General features: G+C 41.9%; 1 non-coding gene across 1 annotated transcript; it reads right to left on the reverse strand.

Moving 5' to 3' along the window:
* Positions 1-4,589: 4,589 nt before the first annotated feature.
* On the reverse strand, positions 4,590-4,693 carry LOC122744985. Its single transcript, XR_006355305.1, has one exon. It is a non-coding gene; the product is annotated as a U6 spliceosomal RNA (small nuclear RNA).
* Between the last annotated feature and the right edge of the window lie 3,112 nt (positions 4,694-7,805).

Genomic DNA, 7,805 nt, shown 5'->3' on the forward strand with positions numbered 1-7,805 from the left:
GAGGGCCCTCAATGGACACACAGTCTAAAAAGAATTCCTTCTGACTTACCTGGTATGTTGTTGTGCAACTTTTGCTCGAAGTCTCCCAGAGAGGGAGAATCCACCATTTGAAGAAAGGAACCTCATCTACTCTTTAATAGCTGTAATTGTAAGGAAGTATTGTTTTTGTTGTTGCTGTTTTTTCTTTTTTTCTTGACATGGAGCCTAAATTTGCTATTTTGAAGCTTCCTACCATGGCTTTTGCTTCTGTCCTCTGGACCAAACAAAGCAAGTCTAATCCCTTTCCCATGCCCATATCATATCTTTCTCCTTGCATTGAGAGTAAGAATGGGGTGGAGGGACATAGTTCCTAGCCGTCTTTTTTTCATGCCTCCCCCCTTTTCCTGCAAAAGGAAAGACTAGATGTAGTCGCAACATTAGTTTGAAACGAATTTTTGTTTATGTCAGTGTAGGAGTGTGGTCTAAAAAAACAACAACAGGTGAGTGTAAACAGTAAATTATCTTATTCACTTTTACCTCTTCTTCTCTTACCTCCTCCCTACCCCCCAAGCCTCAGACATTTACTAGCTGAGTAACCCTGGCAAACTACTTAATCTCTGCCTATCTCAGCTTCCTCAACCGTAAAATGGGACTAATAACAAAAGCAACTACTTCCTAGGGTTATTGTGAGGATCAAATGAGATATTTGTAAAAAAGCACTTAGTGCCTGACACATAGTAGGTGTTTAAAAATGCTTGTTCACTCCTCTCCATTTTTCCTAATGAAACCAACCCACAGCCTCCCACAGGGCAGATAATCAGTAATATAGGAGGAAGAAATTTCCCTGTAGTCTAGGAGAGTCAGGGGATCCTTTCTGAGATTGGTATGTCATGATGGAGGTGTAGGATTTTGATAGGTTGAGTGGACAATTTATCACAGGCAGAATAATTGAAGCAACCCCTTCAAAACAACTGTCCACTCAGCCTTAATGAGCTTTCAATTGTTCATTTTGGGTTTGGGTTTTCATTTCCCCCAATGCCTGGTTAAATACAGTTGCCATCAACCATGCCCTCCTGTTCTGAAGCAATAAAGTTGTTTTTGGTGCCTATAAGAAGTCATTTGTTGTTACAGAGAATGATGGGAGCATGGACATAATAATGTGTTAAGGACCTGTAAGAAAGAGGAGGCTTGAGGCTGGGGTGATTTTAGGTATTCCTCTGGTTATTTTCTTGAAGTATTATTTTGGAGACATTGACTGGGTAATGTGGTATTTTATTTTTAATGGCATCCATTATGAATGTTGATTCTCCTCTGGATAACCTAGTCCAAAATCCTCTTTTTACAAAGGAGGGGAACTAAGGAACAGAGAGATAAGGCGGCACAATGGATCTGTGGGAGAGCCAAGGCTAGAGAGCTGAGGCTCATGCTTCTCCTAGCATGAGATCCAATCTTTTTTTCCACTCTACTAGGACATACAGAGGTTTAAGAAGGATGAGGAATTGGATGTGAACAGGAGAAAGATTGGCCAGGGACAACTGAGATGAACTAAGGCAGGGTATGCATTGGTAAACATTTTTAAAGGATTATATACAGATGGAAACTTTTTACAGGGCTTTGTGAAAATTATGACTGCCTGCCGCTGTCCTGCTCCCATTTAGATTCCCTCCTGTTCCCAGAGACATCTGACACCCCATATATCAGCAGCAGACCCCACTTTATTTTTTTTTCTGTCTGCCTCTGGAGCAGCAGGGTGGGAGCCAGGCCGTCTCCAGTAGGCGTGGGACCCCTATTTTCCAGAAGGTTTCAAATCATCCCAGGCCCCTTGCTCCTGGGACCGATGCTGGTTGAATCAACATTACAATCTATAATGCTTGCTTGTGTGAGCGCCTTCTCTTTTCACTTCTTTTCCCAGCCACAAAGGGAGTGGTGTTACACTATAACTTCCCAACACTGGGCAAAAATCAATTATAGCTTTGACACTTTCCAAACGAAGTGTTTAGAAGACTGAGGGAGAACAGTGAATAAGACTTGTCTTTGTGAAGGCAGCAGCCGTGTAGAGCTTTATGGGCATGAAAACAAAGGCCCATAGTTCATATCCCACTGGAGCCGACTCCGCAGATGAACAGTGCCACACAATAGTGATTGACGGTGCTGCATACCTTTGTCCAAGTGGGTCCTGTCACCCCCCCCCAGTCAATCGAAGGGCTCTGAGGTCCTGTTAATTTGGATTTGCTATGAAAGGGGAGTGTACAGCCTTGGGACACTTCCCCTATGTATGAGTATCCCTCTGTAGCCTTCTGTTACCATTCTGCCCTGCCAAGGTGGGATGAAAATTGCCACCTGGGGGACATTTTCTTTGTTCCTAACTGGAAAATATGCTCTGAAGTGAAAAGAAAACAGTGGTATGAATGGGGAGACCTTGGTTTTCTAGTCCAGCATCTCTGTGGCAAACTCTCTGGGTGGCCTTGGGACACATATTTCATAGGACCATAGACTGAAAGATAGAAAGGACCTGAAAGATCATCTAATCAACTCCCCCATCTACTTTGCTGATAAAAAGATTGAGGTCTGGAGCGGTTTAGCGATCTGTCCGCAGTCACTGAGGTGATAAGTGACAGAGGAGGTTGGATTCCAACCCAGGTCCTCTGATTCCAAATCCATTGTTCTCCAACATTGGAGTCTTGATCATTCTTCTTATTCTTATTATTTTTTGTGGAGCAATGAGGGTTAAGTGACTTGCCCAGGGTCTCACAGCTGGTAAGTGTCAAGTGTCTGAGGCTAGCTTTGGACTCAGGTCCTTCTGAATCCAGGGCCGGTGCTTTATCCACTGCAGTGCCACCTAGCTGCCTCCGATAATTCTTTCTTGTACATCTGGTGTTGTCGTAGAAAGTGAGAACAACAGGTCCCCTAGAGCTCATCTTGTTGAGCCCTTCATCCTGCAGAAGACCAGAGAAGTCATCTGCATAAGGTCACCTACTGCCCAGTAAGGGTCAAGGTTAGGATTTGGACTGACATTCCAAACTGTAGTACTTTCTCCTCCCCCACCCCCAACCTGGAACATCATTTTTAGAACTCATTGGACTTAAATTATCGGTCCATTTTAGAAAAAGTTCCATCATAGATTTATGTGTGAAGACAGAGAATGTTAGATGTTTAGGGGACAGGGAGATATTATAGTCTAACCCTCTCATTTTAGAAATGAGAAAACTGAGGCCCATACAGGGAAAGTGACTTATCCATGGTCACACACCCCCATACCCACATACCCACACTTGGGTATTAAAGGGAATAGTGTATGATATAGTGAAAATACCCAACTTAAGAGTTAGAAAGCCATTTGGTTTTCATCTCCCCATTTTCTAAGCTACTTCAGAATCTTGGATCGATAAACAACCTCACATATATACATGTACACACACACACACATATACACACACATATATGCACAATATATACACATGCATGTAAATATACACATATACATGGATATAATTATGTACATATACACAGATCTATGTACATCATATGTACCTATACACATATATTATATATTCACATCCATATATTATGTATGTGAAAATATAACTTTTATTCTAAATCTCCATGTATGATTGGACTTAGAGGCTTGGCCTGAGGAGACTATATAGAATGTCAGCTGCCTTCATGGGCCCTGTACATGAGCTGTCATTTTCTATATCCTCCTAGCCCAAGACCATCTGCACAGCAAGTTTCTGCAGATTCTTGCTGAACTAACTTCACTTTTGGAAAGTAGGAATCAAAATAAAGTGTTCCCCAGGTGGCCAACAGGAGAATTTTCATCTTTGGACCTGTCTCTATTCCTGAGGTGATTTGTTTGTTAGTTTTAGTTTTTAGTTGTTTTGGGGGGGAGGGCTGGATAAAATGGGTCCCAGGAGGTTGAGGACTCTGGATCCCATGTCATCCCCTGGCCCATCCCTGAGAGGTGAGAATTTGGGAGGGACAATAGCATGCTCAAGGAAATAAGGCATATGCTGCCCCAGCATGGATGGAGTTACTTTACTTTTTTCTTTTTTTTTTTGGTGGGGCAGTGAGGTTTAAGTGACTTGCCCAGGGTCACACAGCTAGTAAATGTCAAGTGTCTAAGGATGGATTTGAACTCAGGTCCTCCTGGATCCAGGGCCAGTGCTTTATCCACTGCACCACCTAGGTGCCCCCAAGTTACTTTACTCTTAGAGGGAGTCATGGGGAAGGGAAGAGCACCTTCACTAATAATCAAACAGATCTTCTGGAGGCCATCAGGGGCTACACATGTCTATATGGTCTTAGACATGCTCTGAGAGAAACATGGCAGGAACCCCAACAAAGGGCCTGCCTAGATGCAATACCTACTGACAGAAGTATGCCTCAGCCGCCATTGTGTAGAAGTGAGTACACTGCCTCCTTCCTCCAGGACTCATGATAGCACTAAGAAATGACTATATTTGAAGAGGTTCTCACTGGGGACCATGGGGGCCCAGGGTTTCCATGATGATAATATTGGTGCTCCAAGGGGCCCTCAGACTAGGCAGGTGGCCTATAGAGAAGACAGGGCTTCCAGTTAGGAATCTGAAGGGAGAGAAAGGGAGAAGCAGAAAACTATGGAACATTTCATTAATATGCATGTCATTCTTGCACAGGGGCCATGTTCATCCCTGTTTCATTCCAATTGGAGTTTATGTGCTGCCAAAGTCAGTACGGCTTATATAGTCCTGTAGGAATTACCAGATGCCCTGCAATTTGCTATGGAAGTTTCATCCACTGCCTCCTAACTTTCCTTCTCACACACCTTCTTTCCCCACCAGTATCAATGCATTATGGTATGAAGGCTGCTATCTTCCCGCTATGTTTCATCCATTGCAATAGCGATGGCTGTTTGGTAAGTAGGACTGATGTCCTGACAATTAGGAAAAGGAGAAGCAAGAGTTGAAATTTCTTTTGTGTTGGATTCCCTGCCTCGGTTTATGCAAAAAAAGGTGGTTAGAGGAAGCATGAGAATCTATTGAGAAAGCAGGGTGACAGTCTTAAGAAAAAATTATACAGTGATTACCATGTGATACTTTTTTTTTTCATTTTGACAAGGCAGAAAGTATATGGTTTAAAAAAAGAAAGAAAATCATGATCAGACTTTTTATTCACTAAAACTTAAAGATTTTCCTTTTGGTGGGGGCATAACTTATTAGTGAGATGTGAAACGAGACATCTGAGGTGTCTCACTGGATAATGATGTGGACCCATCAGTCACAAAGCAAGAGCAAAGGACCAGACAGACATGGCTTAAGTGTTGCGTATCTTTGGAATACTTGAGGCCAGAGGAAGGCCTTAAGCACACAGAAGGCTCTTTTATGGAGGATTTCTAAAGAAAAATGGACAAGAATCAAGCCAACTGTAAAAGTATAAGGAGAATACTTCTATTCCTGAGATCATTCATGAATTGAACATACCTTTTCATAGGATTCCATCATAAACTCCTTAGGTCAGACACAAAAGGTAGGCCCAAGTAAGGTTACATTAATTCAGATCTTAAAACTTGGGTTCTAAGTGAAGAAAAGTGAAGAAAAGATTGTCGCTAATATTAGCATTAGAATAGGTTATTACAGGCAGCATAAAATAGATAGGTCTTTGGCATCTGGATCAGGAAGAACTGAGTTTGGATCCTGCCCCAGGTACTTGACAGCTGTGTGATGTTAGGCAAGTCAAGTAACTTTTCTGTACCTCAGCTTCTTCATCTATAAGTTCTTATCTTCTCTCAGGAGAGTCATGATAGGCACAACTTTACTATTGAGGAAAAAAAATCCCCAAAATCCCCTACCCTCCCAATCTTCAGTTGTAAAGTGAGGGTCACTACTTAATTCATGGTCTTATCACTAGGAAAAGCTACTTTCCATATGGAGGACCAGCTATTAATGATTGAATTATCTGAAGGGCAAATTGCCCCCTTTAAAGCAGGCCCCAAAAGCTCTGCAGTCAGTATATTGAATGCATTCTAAGGATGGTGGTATTAGGACGAATGTAAAGGAAGGGGTCTGACAGGCAGTAGTTATGGCATGAAAGAGAAGTAAAAGAGGAATAAATTCCACATTAGGGAAGTCCTAAATTGAAGGGTAGGGAGGTAATCAGTGATTAGTATTGGGGGAACCAGGTGGCAAAGTGGATGGAGTGCCATGCCTGGACTCAGGAAATTTGGCCTCAGACACTTATTAGCTGGGTGACCCTGGCCAAGTCACTTAACCCTGTTTGCCTCAGTCTTTTTTGTCTTTTGTTTTGTTTTGTTTTGCGGGGCAATGGGGGTTAAGTGACTTGCCCAGGGTCACACACAGCTAGTAAGTATCAAGTGTCTGAGGCCAGATTTGAACTCAGGTACTCCTGAATCCAGGGCCGGTGCTTTATCCACTGCGCCACCTAGCTGCCCCCCTGCCTCAGTTTTATCATCTGTAAAACGAGTTGGAGAAGGAGATTACAAACTACTCCAGTATCTCTGCCAAAAAAAAAGAAAAAGAGAAAGAAAAAGAAACCCAAATGGAGTCATAGGGAGTCAGACATGACTGAAAAATGACTGAACAACATAGGGGAAAAGCCCAAAGCCACCAACAATCAGAGTATTATTATGAACTTGATTCTGAGTTAACTATCTTTCATACTAGTTGGTTACTTATACACTTTTTATTGTCATGAACAAGTTCCAAGACATAAGCAGTCCCAGAGCCATAACCAGAGTGGGGCAACCAGACTTTTGCCCAAGGGAACCAAATTTAGAGGGTGCTGTCAACACTCAGAGTCCTTTAGCAGTGTGGTTTAGCATCTAGTTAAGAAATTAGGCACTGGACCCATGATTTCTTTTTAGGGAACTCAGACAAAGTAACTCTCTTTAACGATGCTGATTAGCACATTCTCTGCAATTTGTGGTTGCTTTAGAAAGTAGGCTAAGACTAATCAGTTCAATGACAACCCATGATTCTGGCAGTGAAGGACTTAAAATGAAAAATAAGACTTACATTTTTGGATGTAGTCAGTGTGGGGATTTGATCATGCATATTTGTTATGAGGGTTTTCTTTTTTATCATTCATTTGAAGGGAAAAGTAGAAGGAAGAAAAATAAATACTTGTTATTCAGGGGAAAAAAAACAACAGAGGAGAAACCATAAAAAAAAAAAAAGAAAAAATTGCCTAAAAGCTCTGAGAAACTAAATGACTTTCCCAGTGTTATACAGATGGTATTTGTCTGTGGCAGGACTTGATTCTTGTCTTTCTGGGTTCAAGGCCACATCTTTAGCCAATATGTCAAGTTTACATCTTATGAGCAAAAATAAATTAGTTAAAATAGAAAGCTGTGAAATGACAGGCTGGGGTGATCTTCCTGACCCTGTGTGGCAACTTTCCCAACAGTGGCCTTGAATCTGCTTCTTCAACATGGGGCAGTAGGAGGACATGATTTTACCATTCCCACTAAGCATGTCCCAATTACTGTTCCAAGTTGATCTCAGACTCCTGGTTCCAGTAAAAAGGGGGTGGGGGATGAAGTCAGTATTTTTGAGTGGATTAAGAGAGGTAAGTTGTTTTGTTGTGATTTCTGTTACATATTTGCAATTGCAATGACCACATTGTTGTACCCTCTCCATGTCTTTCAATCTGGCCTTGATTGCCATCACCTTTCTGAGTTAACAAGGGTTGCTACACTCAGCAAGTGGTTATCACCAGACCTTCAGGCAAAATTTTTGGAAGAAAAATCCCAAATGAGGGTTATAATGGGATACAGTTCTGTTTATGGGAGATGAACAGATGGAAACTTAGGATTTTTAAGACTCTGGGTT

Source organism: Dromiciops gliroides, chromosome 2 (assembly GCF_019393635.1).
Source record: "Dromiciops gliroides isolate mDroGli1 chromosome 2, mDroGli1.pri, whole genome shotgun sequence".
NCBI classification, from domain to species: Eukaryota; Metazoa; Chordata; class Mammalia; order Microbiotheria; family Microbiotheriidae; genus Dromiciops; species Dromiciops gliroides.